Here is a 26339-nt window from a genome sequence, read left to right as displayed (position 1 = left end):
TGAAGTAAACTGACAATACTTACCTTAGCCTTTTCACAAAGAGGCTGTCGCAAGCAATTGTCGCCATGCAAACAATCAATGTTCTTCGATATACGCAATTTCCATGCAAGCAATTAATATACATCACAAGTCACGGCTAAATCGTTTGGAAGACTTCTCGTCTGCTAGCGTGCGTCCTCTAGTGCCGGTCTTCTAGAGCGGATCTTCTAGTGCTGCCGGTGCTTATATTCTCTTCGTATAGGTGGCGTTCCTGTCGTGGTGTCGTCCTAGTCAGCGTTTTATTGGCTGACGTCGTCTCACAGCCTTCTCTGCTGTATCGTTCCAGGCCGACCTGCCAGCATTTTCTTATAAAGCTGCGACGTTAAGTATTGTAAACAAGTTAAAGAAGATGGTATACAAAGAAAGAGATGCTAATTCGAAAATCAATACATTCTACGGTAAGTTTTTTTGAAAATTTGAAGGCAGTTTCCCTAAAATATTATTTAGAAAGCACACAAAAAATTAAGTAATGTATAATGAAAGAGATTTGAATCAAGTGTAAGAAGGAAAAGGAAATTTATATAAATTCGCAGTAAGTCAAGATTCGATTTTACCAGCATTATACAAAATTACTGAAACAATGACGAGAGCTTGTACAACAAATCCAGGAAAATGGGAGCTGTGAAACGATGATGACGATGATGATGATGATTGTAACGATTTAAAGAAAGTCCTTAAAACGTCTGGAAACATGCATATAACGACAGAAATTAATAATTTAAAATCATACGGGATGTTGTAGAATGAGAGACAGAAAAATCGTTTAGTGCACAAGACACCACAAAGATTACAATAAATGACATTGCTGAGACTGACAAGTTACAATTTGCCAGTATTTTAAGTATCACTTTATAAATCTAGCAGCAAAACCAGGACTTTGTTGTTGAGTTGAATAAGCAAGAGAATGTTTCAAAAAATGTCGTTTCACAAAAGCTTCAGCAAATACAAACAGTATCATTCCCTCAAGCTAATAAAATTACAAATATCTGAAAAGAACTACACATCATATGGTGTTGGCGGAATTTCAGACACAATGCTGAAAAGATATAGTCAAAAAATACATATTTTCAAAAGAGAACGCAAAAATTCGATTGACGAAATCCGGAGGAAGGATCTCAGCACCCAATTTAAAAAGGTAGGTATGTATGGACCAGATGTGGCTTGAATTCGAAAAAATAGTATCGACAGTATTTGTAAGATTTTCGCCAAATAAACTAACAAAAGACGGAGCTGATTATCCATGTCACAAAAAACAGATCACAAAACTGTAGCAGAAACAACAAACAATACATACCAAATTTCAATGAAAGGAAAATCCCTGAAACTGGCGATCTTTTACAGAAGCACGAAATTTAGCGAAGACTTCAGTGCGAGACGCTTATAATAGTTTCCACAACGAAACTCCGTCTAGAAACCTGGTAGAAAATTCAAACAGATTATGAGCGTATGCAAATTATGCTAGTTGCAACACAAAATCGGTGCTTTTTCAACACGAGAGCACCTGAAATGCTATCGATGACAGTGCTGCCAAGGCTGAGTTAGTAACACAGCCTTCCGAAATTCCTTCACCAAATAAGACGAAGAAAACATTCCAAAATTCTATTCATGAACAGTTGCCAACGTAAGTAACATAATAATAGCCAGTATTATATATTGTGTCTGAACATTATGGTGTTCCTCCAAGAGAATTGTCTATTGACACACAGTCATCACGGACTTGAAACATCTTTGTTGTTAAATACCACCAACTATTTACTCATACAGTGTTGAGTGCTATCAACAAGGGCTTTCCAATTGGTCTCATCTTTCTAGATTTAGAGAAGGCTTTTGACATTGTACCTCACAAGCGGCTTGTAATCGAACTGCAATCATATGGTATATCGTCTCAGTTATAATAATGCATTCGAGATTTCCTATCAGATAGGTCACAGCTCTTAGTAATTGAAGGAAGGCCATTGATTAATGCAGACGTAATTCCACAAGGTAGTCTTATATGCGCTCTGCTGTTCCTTATCCATATAAATGGCTTAGGAAACAATCTATGTAACCGCCTTCCGTTGTTAGGGGACGATTCTGTCGTTTATCGTCTAGGAAAGCCATCAGAAGATGAAAATCAATTGCAAAGCGATTTAGTTAAGACATCTGTATGTTGTGGAAATTGACAATTGACTATAATTTGTGAAAAGTGTGAGGTCATCCACATGAGTGCTTAAAGGAATTAGTCAAACTTCAGTTACACGATAAATCAGGGAAATGTAAATGCCATAAACTCAAATAAATACCTAGGAACTACCATTACGAACAACTTAAATTCGAAAGAACACACACAGGAAATGCCGAAGGGAAAGCAAACCAAAGACTACATTTTATTGGCAGAACACTTAGAAGTTGAAACGGATCTACTGAAGAGACTGCCTACCCTACCCTTTTTCGTCTTTTTTGGATTACTGCTGCGTGGTGTGTGATGCTTATCAGATACGATTAATTGGGAACATCGAGAAAATTCAAAGACGAGCTATACGTTTTGTATTATCAAGAAATAGGGGAGAATGTGTCACGGAAACGATTCACGATTTGGGGTGGAAAGTATTAAAGAGTTTTTCATTGCGGTGGGATATATAAGCACCAATTTTTTCCTCCGAATATGAAACTATTTTCTTGTTGCCGACTTACACGGGGAGAAACCATCATTGTAATAAAATTGGGAGACCCTGAGCCTGCACGGAAATATATAAGTGTTCTTTTCCTCTATGCACTTAGGGAGTGGAATAATAAAGAATTTGTGTCAAGGTTGTCAAATGAACGCTATGCCAGGCACTTAAGTGTGATTTGCAGAGTAGCGATGTAGATGTAGAAATACATAAAAACGTCATCTGTGATAAATGTAATAAAGCACTGGTGCAGTGAATTTTTTCAGACGCATTAAAATATGCTGTTGTTAAACCTTTTTATTAGATATATGAAAAAAAGTTTTAATTAACGTTGTCTGGTTTCATTAATGACGTCCTTTATCTGAAATACCCAGAGAGTGATGTTACACGTTAGTAAATTAAAATTCCTTAGCACATCATGATACGGATTCTAGAGGGGTTTGTCGACTGAGAAAGCTAATCACACACTCGCCCACCAAATATAATAGGCCATAACTAACACAATGTCGCCATTTCATATCTTTGTGATAACTGCAAGGCGTTTAATTGCTTAAATAATATTCCTCTCTCAGAAAAACGTAAGTTCAACGGAACTGATAGGTTTACACACAACTGATCTGAATCACACTGCTTTACCAATTCATTGTTGGAAATAGAGAATATTTTAGTGAGTGGGTAGCAGTCACGATGAGAGCCCCACAGGTCCTGCCGAACATCTCCAGATGGGCGACCAATAATTTCATACGATAGTTGCATTTCATTTCTTATAAACGAGAATGACGTACCACGTTCCTCAAAAATGTTTCAAACGGCTCTGAGCACTATGGGACTTACCGTCTGTGGTCATCTGTCACCTAGAACTTAGAACTACTTAAACCTAACTAACCTAAGGACATCACACACATCCATGCCCGAGGCAGGATTCGAACCTGCGACCGTAGCGGTCACGCGGTTCCAGACTGAAGCGCCTAGAACCGCACGGCCACACCGGCCGGCCACGTTCCTCAAGCACAGTTGTTACCTTTAGCAGATGAACTGAGATGTATATCAAATTTGATTTATATACATGCTGTAACGGTCGTGAGCGTTTGTTACCTTTATGATTCGACGTGATTAGTTGATGTTAGTCACAGATGCCTTTAAGGAGACAGAAGATATCATAATCTCAACACCTCACTGAGTTCGAACGAGATCGTGCAACATGAATACGGGACACGGGACGTTCCTTCTGCGATACTGCGGAGAAACTTGACAGGAGTGTTGGCACCGTACATGATTGCAGGCAGAGGTGGTCACGAGAATATATGGTAGCAAGAAGACCGGGCTACGGACTGCCATGTTGCACTAACGATAGGAAAGACCATCGTGTTCGGCGGATGGCTCTGGTGCATCGTACTGCGTCTATTGCAGAAGGTTGAGCACTAGCTGGAACCTCGGTGTCACAATGAACTGTTACAAATCTGTTAGTTTAAGGATATCTCCCAGCCCGACGCCCTGTAGTGTAGATCATCGTCACTTGCGACTTAGGAGTTGTCACGGGAGAGCTCATTGGAGCTCCCGGCGGAGGTCTCTTGTGTTTTCTGACGATATCCTTTCCTGGCTTGCTGCCAGAGATGGCAGTGTTTCTATTAGAAGGTGGCCATTTCAAGTCCTACAGCGAACCTGTCTGCATACTAGACACGCTGCATCTGTACCTGGAGTTATGGTCTGGGTTGCGTTACTATGACATCAAGATCACTCTCGTGGTTATCCTATGCACCATGACTGCAAATTTATAAGTCTCTCCGGTGATTCGTCCTGTGGCCCTGCCATTCATGAACAACATTCCAGTTCATGTTTCCTAGCAGGATAACACTCAACTACTTACCGCTGTTGTAATTCAACATCCTCTTCAGATGTCGACTTGTTGCCTTGGCCTGCTCGATCGCCCGATACTTGTACTTTGCAGTAGATATGGAACATTATCGGACGACAACTCCAGTGTCATTTAAAAACGGCTTTAAAAAAGAAGTGCGCGAAATGTTATGGGACTTAACTGCTAAGGTCATCAGTCCCTACGTTTACACACTACTTAATCTAAATTATCCTAAGGACAAACACACACACCTATGCCCGAAGGAGGACTCGAACCTCCGCCGGGATCAGACGCACAGTCCATGACTGCAGCAAACGACTTTAACCTGGCTTGTATTGCCCGCCCAAGTGCTTCAGGTATCAAACCCCATCTCACAAACTGACATCATTCACCTGTACAGTACAATGCGCTATGTTTGCATGATTGCCTTCAACATTCTGCCGTTTACACCGGTGCTTATTGTGTCACTATTTCACATTTGCTATAGCTTATCTCGTGCTTATATTAACCTGTGATGTTGCATTGTTAACTCCCTTAAAAATGTGGCCTAGACAAATGTTTATCGTAATTTCAATACTCTGCACTATTTTTTTATGTAGCGATTGTATGTCGCTCTAGATTAAATATATGTGAACTGTATCTGACAGTGCGTAAGAGGGCTGAGCCTAACCCCTGGAAAGACGACAACTGAATTTGTTACACATATTAGTTACGATCTGGAAAGAAATCTATGTGGGTAAGAACCACAAGGCTACTATTAGGCGGTAGGTCATAGCGTGAAGCGAGAATGGAGGCGAAGAAGGTGGAAAGATCGAGTGCTGAAAGGGAGAGACAGTAACAGATAGGGGGAAGAGGAAATGGGCAAGGGGAGTGGGAAGAGATGTACAGAGAGATAAGAGGAGATGGACAGAGGGAGGAACGAGGGGGAGATGTACACAAAAAGGGGGGAGGAGAAAAAGGGCTGCGAGAGGGGGAGGAATAAATGGGGAGAGAGAGGGGGACGAACAAAAGGACAGGAAGGGGTGCAGTAGGAGCATAAATGGGAGAGGGGGAAAATGGGAGAGAGGGAAATGTAGTGAGAAAGGAAAGAGGAGGATAAGGACGAAAAGAGGAGGGAGGAACAGATGAACAGCGAGAGAACGAGGTGGATAAAGAGGGGGAGGAGGTCATGGATTAGACATGCGAGAAAATTGACAGAGAGAGAGAGAGAGGCTGCAGTGTTGGTTGCTTCATCGACGGACACGACGTCGAGATGGACAAGGGCCGCTGCTGTGTTGGTTGAAGTTGTGCGTCTGTTCCATGCTGCCCTTCCTGGATCGTTGCACGGATATGTCTGGTGAGGTTCCGATTAGGTTTGTCGGATGCGAGTGAGCCGAGCATTGGCAGTAGCCATAGCTATGATTGACATTTCCTGTACCAGTACTGTGACTGTTTAGTTCGGCAGTTTTCTGGTTGATTATCCTACGTTCACATGCGGTTTCATAACAGGCTTCTGGTTACCGATCTCGCTTCTGTCTCTAGGCAAGAATGTTGTGTGTGCACTCCCACAGAACTAATAAATTTGTTTCTTTATTTAATGCTCCAATCTGAGTATTATTTGCGAGATTCGATCTCAACTTCCTAGTTGGCTTCTGAAAGACGTCGGATTTCTGGCCGTGTACATATAAAGGGTGTTCAAAAGAAGTGTTGATTACTTCGAGACGTGGTGGCAGATATCGAAGCAAGAAAAGCATGTACAATAAACACGGTTCCGGAAATGTATACTTTCTGAGACATGTCCAATAAACATAGGATCAGAAATGCATACTTTCTGCAATAAACTTTTGTTTACGGGAGGTGTTCAACGTGGCCTCCATTCACGTCTGTTCTCCCCTCCGCCCTCCGACGGAAGACATGATGCACCTTATGAAGTACATCCGGTTGTTGTTGTTGTTGTACCTGCTGGCACGCACTGAAGACACGACCCTATACTGTCTGCACGTCGTTGATTGGCGTGGCGTAGACCAGTTCCTACAAGTGTCCCCATAACCAAAAGTCGAGGGGACTGAGGTTTGTGGAACGAGCACGGCACATTGTAGACCCCCATCAACCCCACTCGCCATCCCCCTCTCTCCCAGACCAATCCAGTAGTACTGAAACGTCTGCGTCAGATTTTCGCGTTGATAGTGACGAAGGAGTGCTAGTGTACCATCGTGCATGAACCACGTTTGTGTTCGTCTCTGCAGTGGCACAGCCTACAGCAAGGTAGGAAATACACTGGTAAGTAGTTCCAGATAATGCTCCGCAGTTAACGTATTTGGTAGCACATAAGGCCCTGTTAATCAATTGGAAAACGATGTTGATCTCCTCTTTCCTAAATTTCTTTGCGATTTACATCTGCCCATACATACTGGTTATGAAAATTCATAAGACTAACTCTTGTGAAACCTGCCTCATCCATAAATAAAATCTTGGGGAGCTTTTGATGTTGCTCACCAACAGTCATACAATATTTTTTAAATGAACACACCCAACGTTTGACTGTTTTATTACGTATTTAAGCTTGACGACATTTTAAGGTCATGAAATATACAGGGTGAGTCACCTAACATTACCGCTGGATGTATTTCGTAAACCACATAAAATACTGACGAATTGATTCCACAGACCGAAAGTGAAGAGAGGGGCTAGTGTAATTGGTTAATACAAACCATAAAAAAAATGCAGGGAAGTATGCTTTTTAACACAAACATACGTTTTTTTTTTTAAATGGAACCCCGTTAGTTTTGTTAGCACATCTGAACATATAAACAAATACGTAATCAGTGCCGTTTGTTGCATTGTAAAATGTTAATTACATCCGGAGATATTGTAACCTAAAGTTGACGCTTGAGTACCACTCCTCCGCTGTTCGATCGTGTATATCGGAGAGCACCGAATTACGTAGGGATCCAAAGGGAACGGTGATGGACCTTCGGTACAGAAGAGACTGAAACAACACATTACGTCCACATGCTAACACATTTTTATTGGTCTTTTTCACTGACTCACATGTACATTGCCATGAGGGGTGAGGTACACGTACACACGTGGTTTCCGTTTCCAATTACGGAGTGGAATAGAGTGTGTCCCGACATGTCAGGCCAATAGATGTTCAATGTGGTGGCCATCATTTGCTGTACACAATTGCAATCTCTGGCGTAACGAATGTCGTACAAGCCGCAGTACATCTGGTGTAATGTCGCCGCAAGCTCTCTCAATACGTTGTTTCAAATACTCTGGGGTTGTAGGCACATCACGGCACACATTCTCCTTTAACGTACCCCACAGAAAGAAGTCCAGAGGTGTAAGATCAAGAGAACGGGCTAGCCAATTTATGCGTCCTCCACGTTTTATGAAACGCCCGTCGAACATCCTGTCAAGGGTCAGCCTAGTGTTAATTGCGGAATGTGCAGGTCCACCATCATGCTGATACCACATACTTCGACGCGTTTCAGAGGGACATTTTCGAGCAACGTTGGCAGATCAGTCGGTAGAAACGCGATGTATGTTGCAGCTGTTTGGGCCCCTGAACGAAGGAGGTTTCAAGCGTCAGCTTTAGGTTACAATAACTCCGGATGTAATTAACATTTTACAATGCAACAAACGGCACTGATTACGTATTTGTTTATATGTTCAGATGTGCTAACAAAACTAACGTGGTTCCATTTAAAAAAATGTAGATTTGTGTTAAAAAGCATACTTCCGTGCATTTTTGTATGGTTTGTATTAAACAATTACACTAGACCCTCTCCTCACGTTCGGTCTGAGGAATCGGTTCGTCAGTATTTGATGTGGTTTACGAAATATATCCAGCGGTAACTTTAGGTGACTCACCCTGTATATTAAAGACATAAAATCGGTTACGCGGCATATGAGGCCGAAACCTGTGTTGTACTTAAATAAACAACAAAATAGTCAAATGGCGGCATGTTCCTTTAAAAAAAAATCTTAGATGTGAAGCGTGGATCTGGGGCACACTTCTGCGACAGCCATTGACAGAACCGTCGTCTGCCATGATGATCCTGTGCCCTTAGGGCATGAAGGCGCTGTAGATGATAAGGGCACAGCAATTGTTCAAAAAGTGCCCCTCAAATAAGAGAGCGATACACGTGTTCTGCTACTGCGAAACGCCGCACGCTGGTGCCAGGGATTTCTTCCACCGAACGTAGCACACGGCCCTCCACGTCAGGCTTGCAGAGTGTGAGAAGCTTTCCACTGTTAGTCGTCCGAGGTGCAAGGATGCCTGTGTCCCTCAGACGCTGGACAAGTCTGCCGAACAGCATATCATAGGGCATTCGGCGCTTTCGATATTTCTCAGCTTACAGGGCTACGTCCATTTGCTAAACCATAGCGGAATATCGTGTCCGCCCTTTCAGTTGTCGAGTAGTAGGTTTCCATCGCTAACAGATGGTAAAAGAGAGAAAAAAATCTAAATGTATTCACCATTTGTACGTACAGACAGCGCAATAGCAGTCAAGACGAAAGTGAATCTGCGTTTGGAAGAAGATAAAACCCCATCATAAGGACGCAGGTTGACACTACTGTACAATAAGGCACACAAACAAGACGGAAATTAACGTAGCCTACTACACGACTCGAACCATATAACTGACAGCACACCACATAATGGTAGGCAGACTGCTGTGAGTAAGAAATCATAATACGCTGCCGACACATTTGACGGAGTGCCAATGCAACTACTCCGCGAGTAGCCCAACCAAGCGCTGGGCAGCCTTTCCTATAAACGCTTGTTTATCTCGGAAAGTATGCGTTTCCGGACCCATGTTTATTGGAACTATTGTTCTTGTTTCGACGAGTACTATCACCTCTCAAAGCGCTTGATGCCCTTTTTTGAACAACCCGTGTAAACTGATTGGGTTCATTTCTTGTGCTACGCCCTGCACTATAACTCGAATGCACAAGTTCATTTGTTGTATTATGGGGTGTTTATACTACCAAGTTTGACTGTTTTTTTATTGTTTGTTAGGGTGGGATCTCTTTATCTTAATTACTAAGTCTCTCTCAGTGGGGATATTTTGCGTTTTTACTACTAACTCATACATGGCCGTAATGTTATTCAAAAAGTTATTTTCTAAATGCCTTTTATGAGTGATTCATTAGTCGACCGAACGCGTTCCCTTGTGCTCCAGTGGTCGGCTACATGTGGCGGTTACTTGTTGGCCCTTCGATTTCTTGTTTACCCCTCGATCACATGGCGTGAGTTAGTATGATTTCTGTTTGGCTGTCGACTTCCTGGTCAGCAACTGTATTTGTATCTGTGGTTAGCTTTTGATCGCCTTACAAGTTTCATTGATTTTACTCCGTTAACTCACTGCAAAATAATTTGCTAATTCTCTTGTTGCTGTAATTTCGATTCACGTGCGTCAGCGTTCACCTACATCTACATCTACGCGATTACTCTGCTATTCACAATAAAGTGCCTGGCAGAAGGTTCAATGAACCACCTTCAATGAACCACCTTCCCTCTACCGTTCCACTCTCGAACGGCACGCGTGAAAAACGAGCACTTCAAATTTTCTGTGCGAGCCCTGATTTTTCTTATTTTATCGCGATGATCATTTAATTCTGTGTAAGTGGGTGCCAACAGAATGTTTTCGCAATCGGAGGAGAAAACTGGTGATTGGAATTTCATGAGAAGATCCTGTCGCACCGAAAAAGGTCTTTCATTTAATGATTGCCACCCCAATTCACGTATTATGTCTGTGGCACTATCTCCCCTATTTCGGGATAGTACAAAACGAGCCGCCCTTCTTTGAACTTACTCGACGCCATTCGTCAGTCCCACCTGATGCAGATCTCCCACCGCACAACAATACTCCAGAATAGGGCGGACAAGTGCAGTATAAGCACTCTAATTAATAGACCTGTTGCACCCTCTAAGTGTTCTGCCATTGAGTCGATGTCTCTGGTTGGCTCTACCCACAACATTATCTATATTATAGTACCAGTTTAGGGTATTTTGTAATTAAAATCCCTAAGTATTTAGTTGAATTTACAGCCGTCGGATTTGTGTGACTTATCGGGTAATAGAAATTTTGCGGATTTCTTTTAGTACTCATGTCACTAACTCCACATTTTTCTTTATTCAGGACCAATTGCTACTTTTCCCACCATGCAGATATCTTATCTAAATCATTTTGCAATTCGTTTTGGTCACCTGATGACATTACAAGAAGGTAAATGACAGCATCATCTGCAAACAATCTAACGCGGATGCTCATTTTTTTCCTATGTCGTTAATATAAATCAGGAACAACAGAGAGCCTATAACACTTCGTTGGGAAACGTCGGATATTAGTTGTGTTTTACTGGATGACTTTCCGTCTATTAGTATGAACTGTGACCTCTTTGATAGGAGATCACGAATCATGTCGTACAGCTGAAGTAATATTCCTAAGGCACACAGTTTGGTTAGAAGACGCTTGTGAGGAACTGTGCCGAAAGTCTTCTGGAAATATAAAAATATGGAATCAATTTGACATCCCCTGTCGGTAGCACTCATTACTTCATGAGTATAAAGAGCTAGCTGTGTTTCACAAGAACGATGTTTACTGACTCCGTGCTGTCAATAAATCGTTTTATTCGAGGTAATTCATAATGTTCGAACACAGTATATGTTCCAAAAACCTACTGCAAATCGACGTTAGTGATGCGGTCCTGTAATTCAGCGGATTACTCGTATTTCTCTTTCGACTATTGGTGTGACCTAGGTAATTTTCCATTCTTTAGGTACGGAACTTTTTGTGAGTGAGCTTTGTATATAATTGCTATATATGGAGGTATTGTATCAATATACTCTGAAAGGAGTCTTACTGGTATACAATCTGGACCTTTCCTTGTCTTAATTAAGTGATTTCAGATGCTTTTCTACACCGTGGATATCTACTTCTATGTTTCTCATCTTGGCAGTTGTTCTTCGGTCTGTAGCAGGCGTCTTGTCCAGTTCCTATATTAAATTGTGCATTCCTCTGTTAATTAGGCTACCACCATCTGGTATACACTTACATTGTTAATTCTCTGCAATGCGTGAGGAGAATTTTATCCGCGTTTTTAAACAGATAAATCTTTCTTTAATTTTTTCTGGATTTGAGACTTATCCATTTAACAGTTCTGATGTTCGTTATTAACTCAGATTTATTTGAAGCCAAGATACGAAGCTTGTTTTCACAACCGTTTACTAGTCGAGTGGGTTCATGAACTAATTGTTCGAAATAATTTACAGAGAATACGTCTATCACAATTTCGGACGATGCTTTATGTGTATCTCCGGAAGTCACCACATACATTTATTGTATAAGTTGAATACATGTTTGAAATCAGAATCGAGTTTTCTCTGAACCTTTCAGAAATCGTATTATCTGGGTTGGCAGATCGCTACAAGGATCCAGTTACTATTTTATTCCAATTCCTAAAAATGACCTGTACCCACACTAATTCACAGTAACTATCTAACTCAGTTTCACTACAAGATAAATTACTTCTAACAGCAAAAAACACGCCACCGCCACCTGAATCTGACCTATCCTTTCCGAACAATGTTAGGCTATTCGCAAAAATTTCGGCTGAACTCGTCTCCGGCATTAACCTGCATTCAGTACATACTTGGGTTTGACAATTAGTGTTTCTACACTCCTGGAAATTGAAATAAGAACAGCGTGAATTCATTGTCCCAGGAAGGGGAAACTTTATTGACACATTCCTGGAGTCAGATACATCACATGATCACACTGACAGAACCACAGGCACATAGACACAGGCAACAGAGCATGCACAATGTCGGCACTAGCACAGTGTATATCCACCTTTCGCAGCAATGCCGGCTGCTATTCTCCCATGGAGACGATCGTAGAGATGCTGGATGTAGTCCTGTGGAACGGCTTGCCATGCCATTTCCACCTGGCGCCTCAGTTGGACCAGCGTTCGTCCTGGACGTGCAGACCGCGTGAGACGACGCTTCATCCAGTCCCAAACATGCTCAATGGGGGACAGATCCGGAGATCTTGCTCGCCAGGGTAGTTGACTTACACCTTCTAGAGCACGTTGGGTGGCACGGGATACATGCGGACGTGCATTGTCCTGTTGGAACAGCAAGTTCCATTGACGGTCTAGGAATGGTAGAACGATGGGTTCGATGACGGTTTGGATGTACCGTGCACTATTCAGTGTCCCCTCGACGATCACCAGTGGTGATAATAATAATGTCATGATATATTTCCTTAACAAATGGGTAGCAGAATAGACATTTGATTCACAGGAATTGCATACATTATTTTTTAAACGATTTGGTAACTTTATTGGTAGAGTAAGTTATTGTGATGCATCACTCTAGTGTTAAGCTGTGACACAGGTATTAGACATATACAGGATATGAATAGAATACAGAAAACACGCTTAGATAGGACTTTTTGGGAATAATGATGAACTAAGGTCTTCGAGAAGTAAAAAAAAGTTTACAAAAATATATACTATAAGTACTGCAGTACCAAATGTCACACTGAAAACAGACCCTGTCCTTTCCTTCAGTGTTATTCCGCTATGTGTTCGTGTACCCTTGTGTATTTGTGTTCTTCCCATCTTTATGTGTTTATCTGATAAGAGTTATTTTGTTAAATTTTTCTAAATCTCAGCTACATTCCCTATGATGAGGAATACTGGTATCCTCTAAAACTTTGGAAAAATGTTTAGATATTATTTACTCTGTTATGTTTTCTCTTAATGATCATGTGTCAAATTAATGATTGAATATTCTCATTTATTTACTTATGTCATACTTGCTTTAACACTGATGTATAAGCTTATTTCTGTTCTTCTGTAAAGCTTGTATTACTAGAAATGTTATCTGCATCATTATGTATTTTAATGATGTTTTCTTTATCTTTATAATTCTATTCATATATCATAAATTTGTAATTGATTAGATCACAGTTCTTCAAATTAAGTTTCATTTCATTGCACATGTTTCTGTTGGTCATAGTATATGCGAAGTATGTGAGAAATTAAAAAAGAAGAAGGACTGTTGGTGCTCGCACATGTGTTTATAATTCAGCAAGGGACTGATTAACAGCACTGTTGGTTCTAAGGACATACCAAAAAGTTTGGGAGTGCACATTTGGTGGTTTATGCACTTGCTGTATTATCCACAAGACTCTTCGATAGTCATTGTGCACCCATACAGTCGCAACACATGGCTGCTGACTATCTCTGCAAGGACTACAGTGGGTCTGCACCTTTGAAGGCCCCCCAATACCATTATCTCTACAAGGACTGCAGTGGGTCTGCACCTTTGGTGGCCCACCAATACCATAATCTCTACCACCACTACAGTGGGTCTCCTCTGTCATGACCGACCTACCACCACTCTTCAAAACTTCGACTGACTGTGCTGTGTGTTTGCTTTGTTGTGCCCCATTACCTGTTTGCATGTCAAGAGTCAGCGCTGTCTTTCTGTTGGAAGGACAACACTACTTCTTCAAGACTACATGGAAATCAACTACTTCCATGTGCATTTTCTTTTACTGCTCATACTTCGTGCAAAACGCTGCAAATATTAATGTGATGAATGACCAGGACTGTCTTTATGGACTGTGGGGATAATTTTTGCTGTTGACGAACAGTGTATCAATAAGTGTGTGCATTTGATACATTTGTTATCGTTAATATAAAAAAATTTGCAAATAAGAATTTTCCACTGCCCAAAACAACAGGTAAAATTTTTTGTAGGGGGCATGGGAGCTATGTAAGTAGGCTGTTTATGTTTTTATGTTTGTAATGTCACGTGGTGCTGTGTATGAAAATCACTGACTGCGCTGTGTGCAGTCTGTGGCTGATTTGACTCATTGTTGGAATATTTCCTTGTGGAGTTTCGGCAGTCGGATGTGAACAGCATGTAGCGTTGGGCAGTTGGAGGTGGGACGCCAGCAGTGGTAGATGTGGGGGGAGAGATGACAGAGTTTTGTGTGGACAATCTGGACGTGTGTCCATCAGAAAAAGGAAGTTTTTTTTAATTGGATGTCACAAAGACTTTTGAACATTATTTAGGTAAATACATTGTTTGTTCTCCATCAAAATCTTTCATTTGCTAACTATGCCTATCGGTAGATTGTGTCCTCAGTAGCTAGAATCTTTTGTTCAACTTGCAATATTGGCGCTCGCTGTACTTGCAGTAGTTCGAGTAACGAAGATTTTTGTGAGGTTATGTGATTCATGAAAGATACAGGTTATTGTTAGTCAGGGCCATTCTTTTTTAGGGATTACTGAAAGTCAGATGGCGGTGCGCTAAGAATATTGTGTGTCAGTTTAGTGATGATCAGACTAAGTTAAAAGAGAAATGTCTGAGTACGTTCAATTTTGCTCAGCTGTTTGAAAATCAAATAACGTAAGAGCTTTTCAGCACTGTCATTCTTAAATTTTCAAAGGGGACGTTACAACCTTACAGGGATGACTAGTTTACTATATAATGAGTTAGAGTGCGGAAAGCAAACTTTGATGGAAGCTTTCACAAACTTCCACGATCCATACAGCCCAAGCTATGATTTTGGTGACAGTAGGACCCCTTGACTAACAGTTGTGTTTCTAACATAAAACATTATCAATTGTTTTCAGCATAATTTTGCCTCTCCCAAACAGAATTCAACAAAACCAATGTAGTTCTCGCATTTTCATCTGTAAGTCATTACAACAACTATGAAATGTTAAATTGTTTTGGTGTTATCAGATTTTCCTGAATGTTTAATTTTGAAAACCAAATTAATCACCGTTAGCTAGGACCTCACCCATAGAACTGACAAGAGATTCCGCAGGGAAAAGATTCTAGCTGCAAAATCTTGACTGTTACTTGTAATAATTGTATTTTGATTCAGATGTCATTTTCAAACGAGGATATTTTGATACAGCAGTACTTTGATTACTGTTCTCATACATATAATACTTGGAGTAAGTGTCCATTTGTTGATATTCAAGACATTTCAGTCAGCAACTGGGCACAATAATTGTAGAAGTAAAAATGAAAGCACCACAGCTAGTTGGCGACTGTGACTACTGTAAGGCACCTATAACGAGCAGTTAGGAGACCCCACAGTACGGTCACAAGGCCTGAGGAGTGGCCTAAGCGGCCTGAAGAGTAAAGAATGCTGCAGCATCAACTGTAAGCAAAGTTTTGCAGCCAGCTAAGAGGCGTACAGAGGATTTGTGGGTGCTAAAATTATGCTGGCGGAGTTTTCTGCAGTGTTACAGTATAGGAAGGTGCACGTGCCCGTCGACCTGGGACCGGACCGCGGCGACGCACGGATGCACGCCAAGACCGTAGGATCCTACGCAGTGCCGTAGGGGACCGCACCGCCACTTCCCAGCAAATTAGAGACACTGTTGCTCCTGGGGTATCGGCGAGGACCATTCGCAACTGTCTCCATGAAGCTGGGCTACGGTCCCGCACACCGTTAGGCCGTCTTCCGCTCACGCCCCAACATCGTGCAGCCCGCCTCCAGTGGTGTCGCGACAGGCGTGAATGGAGGGACGAATGGAGACGTGTCGTCTTCAGCGATGAGAGTCGCTTCTGCATTGGTGCCAATGATGGTCGTATGCGTGTTTGGCGCCGTGCAGGTGAGCGCCACAATCAGGACTGCATACGACCGAGGCACACAGGGCCAACACCCGGCGTCATGGTGTGGGGAGCGATCTCCTACACTGGCCGTACACCACTGGTGATCGTCGAGGGGACACTGAATAGTGCACGGTACATCCAAACCGTCATCGAACCCATCGTTCTACCATTCCTAGACCGGCAAGGGAACATGCTGTTCCAACAGGACAATGCACGTCCGCATGTATCCCGTGCCACCCAACGTGCTCTAGAAGGTGTAAGTCAACTACCCTGGCGAGCAAGATCTCCGGATCTGCCCCCCATTGAGCATGTTTGGGACTGGATGAAGCGTCGTCTCACGCGGTCTGCACGTCCAGCACGAACGCTGGTCCAACTGAGGCGCCAGACGGAAATGGCATGGCAACCCGTTCCACAGGAGTACATCCAGCAACTCTACGATCGTCTCCATGGGAGAATTGCAGCCTGCATTGCTGCGAAAGGTGGATATACACTGTACTAGTGCCGACATTGTGCATGCTCTGTTGCCTGTGTCTATGTGCCTGTGGTTCTGTCAGTGTGATCATGTGATGTATCTGACCCCAGGAATGTGTCAATAAAGTTTCCCCTTCCTGGGACAATGAATTCACGGTGTTCTTATTTCAATTTCCAGGAGTGTAGATTCAACTTCCACCAAGTAGCATCAACCTCTGGCTAAACCACAGGTCTACGAGCCTCCAACTAGATCCGGGTGTCAAACCAGTGCTGCCAAGTGGAGTCCGCTTCCGATGTTTCGCCAGCTAACACTCAGAATGACTACCATGGTCCTAGGTTCAGAGCAAGTCATCTGCACTCCTGGCCGTCTGCTTGGACCAGCCTGCTGCCCAGTGTCTGCTCCCAGACTGCCAGGTTAACGCCATAGTGTCTCAGCAAGGCCACTTCACCAAGTGCTGCAGTTCCAACTCGGTTTCATCCTACGCCTCAATTAGCACGCACACCATCGTAGCCGTATATGCTGAGGTAGCACGCCACTGCCTTCATGACGACGCCTTCTGTCTGGATGCAGACATTGACTTCTTCTACAGATTTCTTGCTGAGTACAGATTTCTGATACTGAATGAGCTTTCCTGACTCCTCTGTCGTGGTACTGGAAAATCTCAACTTACAGTTACCACGCACGCCACTTTGTGGAGAACGGGCCGTCTGTCTGGCAGACATGATATATTGCCTGTGCCGCTACAAAGCGGTGTCAGTATTGGTGACGCCACTATAGTTTGGTGTCAGAAGAGCCGCTACCAACGAGTAACATCATGGGAGCAAAGGTCTGCAGCGTTACTTAAAAGTAGGGATCAAAGATGAGTAATTTTTTCATATGACGTTGTGATTTGGTTTGAAAAACTGCGCAGGTGACCAGACTGGGTGAAAGTTCATTTCTTGAAAGGGACATAAGGAACTTTAGAGGGAACAATAAGGAAGCAGGTGGCAGTTCAAAAGTGTTCAAATGTGTGTGAAATCTTATGGGACATAACTGCTAAGGTGATCAGTCCCTAACCTTACACACTACTTAACCTAAATTATCTTAAGGACAAACACACACACCCATGCCCGAGGGAAGACTCGAACCTCCGCCGGGACCAGCCGCACAGTCCATGGCCGCAGCGCCTCAGACCGCTCGGCTAATCCCACGCGGCTGAGGTGGCTGTGTACCTAGGTTACTTGTATGGAGTGTGAATTGTTGAAGCACATTGCTCTTTGTGCCTGTTCACCTTCTGTTATTTATTTCAAGCGTATGAGACATAGGCATTACGCAAAGGAGTGTTCAGAATGCTCATGTTTTCCACTCAGACGTAAGAATTCATTGTGTTTGGTGCCAAGAAATGTGACTGTCTGATTGGTGTTGGTTCCTTTCCTATTGTAATTTTCCTTATATTCTGGCCACCGGCTTTGAAGTGGACGAACCAGAGCTTGTAAAACTTGCCAGTACAGTGGCAGTTACGACCATGTTAAACCAAACAATATAAAAGCATGTACGCAGTAAAGAGTAGTGCAAGCAGTTAGATGCAATAAGATTGCGTAGGATCCTATCAAGTACGTTAGTACCCATCCTAGATTCTGGCACTGCTACCCTAGTTTCTCCTTCTGGTAAGGCAGTAGAAAATGTTTTAGCGTTCATAAACTGTTATTCAACAGCTGCTAACCCCCGGCCACGTCGGAGGAACTGCTGTCCTACATAGGTAGGAATGATCATCAAAATAAAATAAGAGAAATCAGAGCTCGAACAGAAAGGTTCAGATGTTCGTTTTTCCCGCGCGCTGTTCGGGAGTGGAATGGTAGAGAGATAGTTTGATTGTGGTTCGATGAACCCTCTGCCAAGCACTTAAATGTGAATTGCAGAGTAGTCATGTAGATGTAGATGTAGATGTTGCATTAGGCTAAATTTTATATCTGAGAGATGTAGCAATAGAGACCCAAATATCGGCTCGCAGACCAAGGCTGAGTCCGGGTGCATAAGCGCTGTCACCTTTCACATTTCCCCTAACGCTACGTCACGGTGCCTGATCTGGTGGAGGGGAGGAGGGGAAAACAGCGAACACGCCGCATTTAAATGGCACTGCAGTCCCACTGCATGCGATGTAGTTTCGCATTTCCTATTTCTCAGTAACATAGACCACAAACAAAATAAGTTTTCAGTATTTATGACTAATTTTTGGCACGCTGAAAACATGATGTAATTCTCATCTGATGCCAACTGTCAGAATACGGACAGAAGCTGACAAATTCAAGTTTCGCTCTCAAGCTGCCACTTAGTCGTGACTTATTTAGTTTCGTAATCGAAGAAGGGTGTTTCACACATACATGTCAATCGAAATATTGTAGCACTGTGGCAAAATCATTATAGAGACTTGGAAAATCTACCTGAAGAAAGCAATCTAGTCGTCCTGGAATGTTTTACATCGGAACCAACAGCTACATCCACATGGATAGTCTGCAAATCACATTTGAGTGCCTGTCAGAGGGTTCATCGAACCACCTTCATAATAATTCACTATTAGTCTAATATCGTACAGCTCGCAGAAAAAACGAACACCTATACCTTTCCGTGCGAGTTCTGATTTACCTTATTTTGTCATAACGATCGTTTCTTCTTACGTAGGTTTGCGTCAGAAAAATATTTAAGCATTCAGAGGAGAAAATTGCTGATTGAAATATCGTGAGAAGATTCTGCGGCAACGAAATACGCCTTTGTTTTAATGATGTCCATCACAAATCCTGTATTATTTCTGTGACACTCGCGATATTTCGCGATAACACCAAACGTGCTGCCCTTCTTCGGGCTTTCTCGATGTACTCCGTTAATCCTATCTCCTAAGGATCGCACACCGTGCAGCAAGTTTCTAAAAAGAGGACGGACAAGCATAGTGTAGGCAGTCTTTTTAGTAGATTTGTTAAATTTCTAACTGTGCTGCCAATAACACTCAGTCCTTCGATTACCGAAAAAGATTTGTCATTGATACTGGAATTACCTAACAGTTAGTCAGTTACGACTGCACATGCACAGGGCGCCTTCAACTGAAAAGGGCTGCGCGGAATGGCCGCGCGGTTAGAGACGCCGTGTCACGAATCAGGCGGCCACTCCCACCGGAGGTTCGAGTCCTCCCTCGGGTATTGGTGTATGTGTTGTCCTTAGCGTAAGTTAGTTTCAATAGTGTGTAAGTCTAGGGACCGATGACCTCAGCAGTTTCGTCCCATAGGAATTTACACGTTTGAACATTTAGAACTGAAAAGTAAAATCGTCTCGATAACAAATCGACAAGGTATGTAAGACTGACAGCGTCTTCAAAACATTTACAAACCCCCCCCCCCCTTTAATTCTCGGAAGGCCATAACGATTTCTTCAAATCTCGGGACTTTTTAACAAGAGTGAGCTGAAACTTCCTGGCAGATTAAAACTGTGTGCCCGACCGAGACTCGAAATCGGGACCTTTGCCTTTCGCGGGCAAGTGCTCTACCAACTGAGCTACCGAAGCACGTCTCACGGCCGGTACTCACAGCTTTACTTCTGCCAGTACCTCGTCTCCTACCTTCCAAACTTTACAGAAGCTCTCCTGCGAAACTTGCGGAACTAGCACTCCTGAAAGAAAGGATATTGCGGAGACATGGCTTAGCCACAGCCTGGGGGATGTTTGCAGAATAATATTTTCACTCTGCAGCGGAGTGTGCGCTGATATGAAACTTCCTGGCAGATTAAAACTGTGTGCCCGACCGAGACTCGAACTCGGGACCTTTGCCTTTCGCGGGCAAGTGCTCTACAAGCAAGCTGTGAGTACCGGGCGTGAGTCGTGCTTCGGTAGCTCAGTTGGTAGAGCACATGCCCGCGAAAGGCAAAGGTCCCGAGTTCGAGTCTCGGTCGGGCACACAGTTTTAATCTGCCAGGAAGTTTCATAACAGCGCACACTCCGCTGCAGAGTGAAAATCTCATTCAAGAGTGAGCTTCGGGAACTGGACTGTGTTTGTCAGAATGCGTCGCTTCCACAATGCAATTTTCTTTTTTAGTACATCCCTATCATATCGGAAATAAGTTGTTTCTCATCTTGCAATGTCTTACTATGGGCAGCGTGCAGACAAGTCTACATAAAATGCGAAGTCTGCAACCACTACAGATGTTCCAGTTTTCGTTCCTGTAACCGTTTTTCCTTTATAAATTCAAAAACAGTGAGTTTTAAATCGAAAACTCGTTTCAGACAAGCCCCTCTACTTAACCTGCTACCTTTGCCGTAATACGTGAAGCCTCTATACTCTTCGTCCATTTGCAGTGAAAACTGCTGCAACTGACAATGAAATAATGGTTGGGACTTCAGAAATCTTACCATTGCCTCCCCAACCCAACCCCCCTTCCCCCCCACACCAATTTCTTCAAGTGGTCCTGGCCTGCAAATTTAGCACAAAGTACTTTCATGTACAGAACAGTGAAAACTGTCTGTCGATGATTGTAAATTTTTTGCTCTATCATTGCCATCAAAATGCTTCAATTCTCTTTACATGTTAATGTAATGTCGTGATGATGATGATGTTTGGTTTGTGGGGCGCTCAACTGCGTGGTTATCAGCGCCCGTACAATTACCCAATCTTTGCTCAGTCCAATTTCGCCACTTTCCTGGATGATGATGAAATGATGAGGACAACACAAACACCCAGTCATCTCGAGGCAGGTGAAAATCCCTGACCCCGCCGGGAATCGAACCCGGGACCCCATGCTCGGGAAGCGAGAACGCTACCGTGACACCACGAGCGGCGGACTGTAATGTCGTTTCATAGCAAATAACTAGTGCGTGTCCCTTACACACATGGAGAATTCTCATCCGTCTTCGCTGTCATTCCCTATCATTTTAAGGGATTGTGATGACAGATCGTTGGAATACCTTTCTTTGCACGAACAGCCACAGGTCCTGTGAACGTACTTATAACTAGGAGAAAATAGCCAAGTGTAAACAGAACTGATACCACTACTCTGCCGAACTCTGAGAGTTGTGCCCTCTGACAAATGCTGCAATCATCGCAGCTGGAAATGAAGTGTCGCGCAGTTCTGGTTACTTATCAGAAGGACCGAGCGAATTCGAGTGACAGGCCAGGCTTTGGCACGACCTCAACCAGCACACATCGTGGCCGGACCTCTACTATAACGTATATGGAATACCATGTAGGACTTGATGAATATTCAGGCAGTTTAAATTCTGAAGGCGGACTTGGCACAGCGGTGTTGTTGTGGTGTTCATGGTAAAGAATGGTTTGCTGCAGCTCTCCATGTAAGTCAGTTGTATGCTGTCCTCTACATCTTCGAAAACTATTGCATCACATACATGTAGCGAGAACCAGAACTCCAACTACAAATATATAATGCAATACTACGGTGATGTTTAACAACAGCAGAGCGACAGAAGGTGCATGCACCAGATGAAGACTGTAAGCTCTCTGCAATGCGACAACAGTTCATTGTGTAAACTGGGGTTTTACGTAAGCACACAGATGTCAGACTGCAGGACAAGGTACTGAAACAGATGCACAATCATGTGTTAGCACAGTGGGAGAGATGTGGGGTAGTTGTAGAATAATGGTATGATAAAACAGTACTGGTTGCGAACTTGTAAGCAGTATATAGAAAGCACGAAAAGAACTGTGTACCATGTGCGCAGCTCGTTCAAGTGTCATCAAAGTATTTCATTGTAGAGATTACAGGAGGTAAGTAAACGACTTGCCGTAAATGATTTATACATCTTAGGGTCTTTTGGGCAAACGCCATCAATAAATTACCGAAAAAGGAAACATATATCGCACTGCATAAAAATTATAGCTACTCCAGATCAACAAGCCCACAAAGGGGTCCTAGCCATGCTGAGTACTTAGTAATTAGTTATTTAACTTTGGCACTCTAAAGAAATTTATCATGGACAAATACACTTGCTTCATGTCTGAATTAATCAAGAAAAATTATCAAGTTATACGAATTCATAAACTAAGACCAAGCATGTTACTTCTACAAGCAAATGAGAGAAGAGAAAGAATTCACCAGAAAACAGGGAAGAATTTGAGTCATTATGTAAAGAGTCATCGTTTTCAATTGAACTCGTACTGGCTTAGGTGGTTGGTAGTAACTTTGCAGTTGTTTAGCTTTGGGTGACTTCGTGAATTTGGAGTTGTGACAGCAACCACAGATATCTTCCTGCGAGATTACAATATTAATATAGCCTTATTTTACAATCTTTCTAAAAATGTGCAAACTGATTAAATCTTATACTTTTTTATTAATATCTGTAATTAAATAATGTGGTGTCTGTGTGTTAATGATCTGCCTAATAAAGCTGTTCATGAAAAGGTCCATGGACACTGAATCTTTTTGTTGCAAACTGATCCTGAAAGGAAAATATCTTACCTCGTAACGTAATTGCTTGGAAACGTGGTGCTTGTTGCTCTCTGTGAGCCAGCTGCAAATACCTAACTTCAGTTTCTGAGAGCTTAGTGCAACGCTCCAGAAAACAAGTAAACTGTTTTATACACATCACTGAATGAGACACTATTTAAATAAAAATTACTTGGATAGAGGATTGGGTGAAATAATCCTTTAACAAACTGTTTTCAAAATATCAAATTTATTATTAATTGTATGAAATTCATGTTACAACACTCATTAACATGGACAAAGGGCAACACTGATATCGAATTCTTATTTCACAAATGTTGGATAAATCATTGATAAACATAAAAAGCACGTTACATTGAAAATTGCAGAATCTGCAATGAAAAGTCTGAAGTACCCTGATATGGATGTCTCATTCAACAATGATTCCGAACTAAGGGCGACTACAATGCAACTAAATAAAAAATATTACCTTCATTCCTCTTCATTCGCTTTTCCAATCTCATTCGATTCTAAATTACTAATAGGATCTTCCTCCTCTGTTCCGCAATATTCAAACACAAATAACTTTACTTAAACACGGATGTATTTAACTTTACGTCCACATTACCACGAGTCCTCTGCTCGCTGTCTGTCTCACTGCCCCTCTAACGATAGAAGTCCCGCGCTCCTCGCTGCCGAGCAAAGATGACAAGAACAAGCACAACTTCGAGTGACGCAGCTACACTGATCAATGACTGCACGCTAATAATAAGCGATTCAGATTTATCACTAATCGTTTGAGAGATACAAAGTACGTACAAAATCGAGAAATGCAAATAACATACTCCCAATAAACCTGTTTCATTACCCCACAGCCTCTCCGGCCAGAAGTTTGCTGGATATTTTTTGCATGTGGCAAATATTGTACTGAAAAATTCTTCTATAGAATATTACACAAAAGAAGCAGTAATCTAGGAAATAGGACAATATATCACAGAGAAACATGAAAAGATTACAGAGTATACAATATATTTATGTAACGCTCATATATGCACTGTAATGAAATAATGAAAAACTTTTTCTGTTTTGCGAGTAGTTTTTACTCCTAAGAGAACTGCTTCACAACCCACTGAAATGCATATAAGAGAAATATGAAGCAAGGACATTAGCTGCCAACCGTCATTGACGCAAATCAATGGGAAAAGTTGAAAACTTGTGTCAGAACGGGACTCAAACCCTTATTTAGCCCCACTCATGAGTGGTAGCGTTAACCACTCAGGCGATCCGCTCACGGTTCCTAACAGAAGCGAGCAGTAACCTTTGCGTCGTGTTGATAAAGGCCAACAGTGGTGTCCAAAATTAATTCAAGAAATTGAAATTTTCCAAGGTTGCTTTTATTTCCCTACAAAACAGGATAAACAGTTGATAGTAAAGTAGAAACAATGTACAGAATACAGAACGTAAGCCACAGCAACGTGTATAACGGTAGACAAAAATGTTCTTAGTTTTTTTTCAACTTAACGGACTTGCACACACGTTCGGACAAATGGTTAATGTGCTGAGTATATGACGTGACCACGCCTACACTTCGTGCAGAGCTGCTCGCGAGTCTTGGAGAGTAGTTAGTGGATGCTGACGTGATGCAACCCACCTCCCTAATGCAATCCAGACATGCTTTATGGGATTCAAATCAGGAGAGCGAGCAAGCCAGGCCACAAGTGCACTATCTTTACAAGAAAACATGAACCACCTGCGCTCTATGAGGTCGAACCTTATCGTCCATCAGTACGAAGACTGGGTCAACACCACCTCGCTACAACGACACATGGGGTCCCAAGATCAAGTCACAATACTTAATAACAGTTAAATCTTGCCGATTCACTCGTACAGTTTCTTGGAAAGTTATTCGAATAGTTAACATAATCCCTGTCCACACCATTAAGGATGGTCCTCGGTATCACACTCTTTCCACACTTTTGGGTCCCGAAACTGAGTTCCACGTTCCCTGCAGATGCGAATCCATAGTAAATTGCCCTCCTGACTAAACTTGGACTCATCTGTTGAAAGAACATTGGCCCACAGCCCGACGGTTCAGCTGGTATATTGACGACTCCTCTCTAGTCGTGTCCCTCCTGTGAAGACACATCAGAGGTACACATACAGCTGACCTCCGGCAGCAAAGGCTACTCTGCTGAAGCCTTCAGTATACCATCTTCCTCCTCACAGCACGTGCGGGGCCAGATGCCAGTTGCCATGCAGTACTACGGCTGTACCCCTGCGCCCTTACACCCAAATAACGACCCTCTCTTTCTGATATCAGACGTGGTTGGCACTACCCTGGTCTCCGGGTTACAATTTCGGTTTCTACAAACTGTAGCCACATACGAGAACAACAGTAGTATTCACATTAAACCACCGGGCTGCATGAGTTCGACAGTCCTGCATCCATTCAACCTATGGCTCTCGACCGCAAGGAGTCTGGTAGGCGTTTTCTCTGTGCTACATCGCACCTTGTGCGACTCTACGGAGCGACTGTGGATGTGGGACTGCCCGGAAATCTCTACCCCGTTCGAAAGGTGCCCTGACGTCATCGTTGGCGTGGTCCCCACTACCGTAGAGACATGTGTTGACAGTTTGTATGATTATGTAGTGACTTAGGAATGGGAAACAACAGTTTCTTTTTTTGTGTCTGTTTTTTCGGACATGTCCGAAGACAGACAATATAGGGTGAGACAGGCACTGATTTCTTCGGTGCAGATGCACACATACACTCTACGTCGTAAGAGAATGAGTGATATACTGTGAGTACTGAGGATAGTGAGAAGGGGCACTAAGTCAGTACTTTGTGGATACGTTGAAAATTTAAGTCAGTCAGGTACTGTTACCGGATGTCCGAAGCAGTTGCGGAAGCGGTAAATCCCGGTTCGATTCCAGGACCGGCATAAGCTTTCAGCTTTCCCCATTGACTTGTTTCAATGCCCACTGGCAGATAATCCCTCTGTTTCTTGGTTTCGAGAGATTTACAGAAACTTTCGGCGAAACGTTTCTAAAAAGTTGGTGAAGTAATAGAAAGTAAACCTAATAAATGTTATATGAATGTGTGAAGAGTCATTGTAGGAATTATATCAGTACAACGGGATATTATACGAGTAAAAATATTCCAAGCTATGAGAAACAGTGTGTTCATTAAACACTGGGATGTACGATTAATGAGAAGTTGGATCTTTAACATCAAAGGACCTTAAATAAAAAAGTGATGAAGTGTGACCATAATGCAAAAGA

The sequence above is a fragment of the Schistocerca cancellata genome, chromosome 3 (genome assembly GCF_023864275.1).
Source record: "Schistocerca cancellata isolate TAMUIC-IGC-003103 chromosome 3, iqSchCanc2.1, whole genome shotgun sequence".
NCBI classification, from domain to species: Eukaryota; Metazoa; Arthropoda; class Insecta; order Orthoptera; family Acrididae; genus Schistocerca; species Schistocerca cancellata.
Note: the sequence above shows the minus strand (reverse complement) of the source record.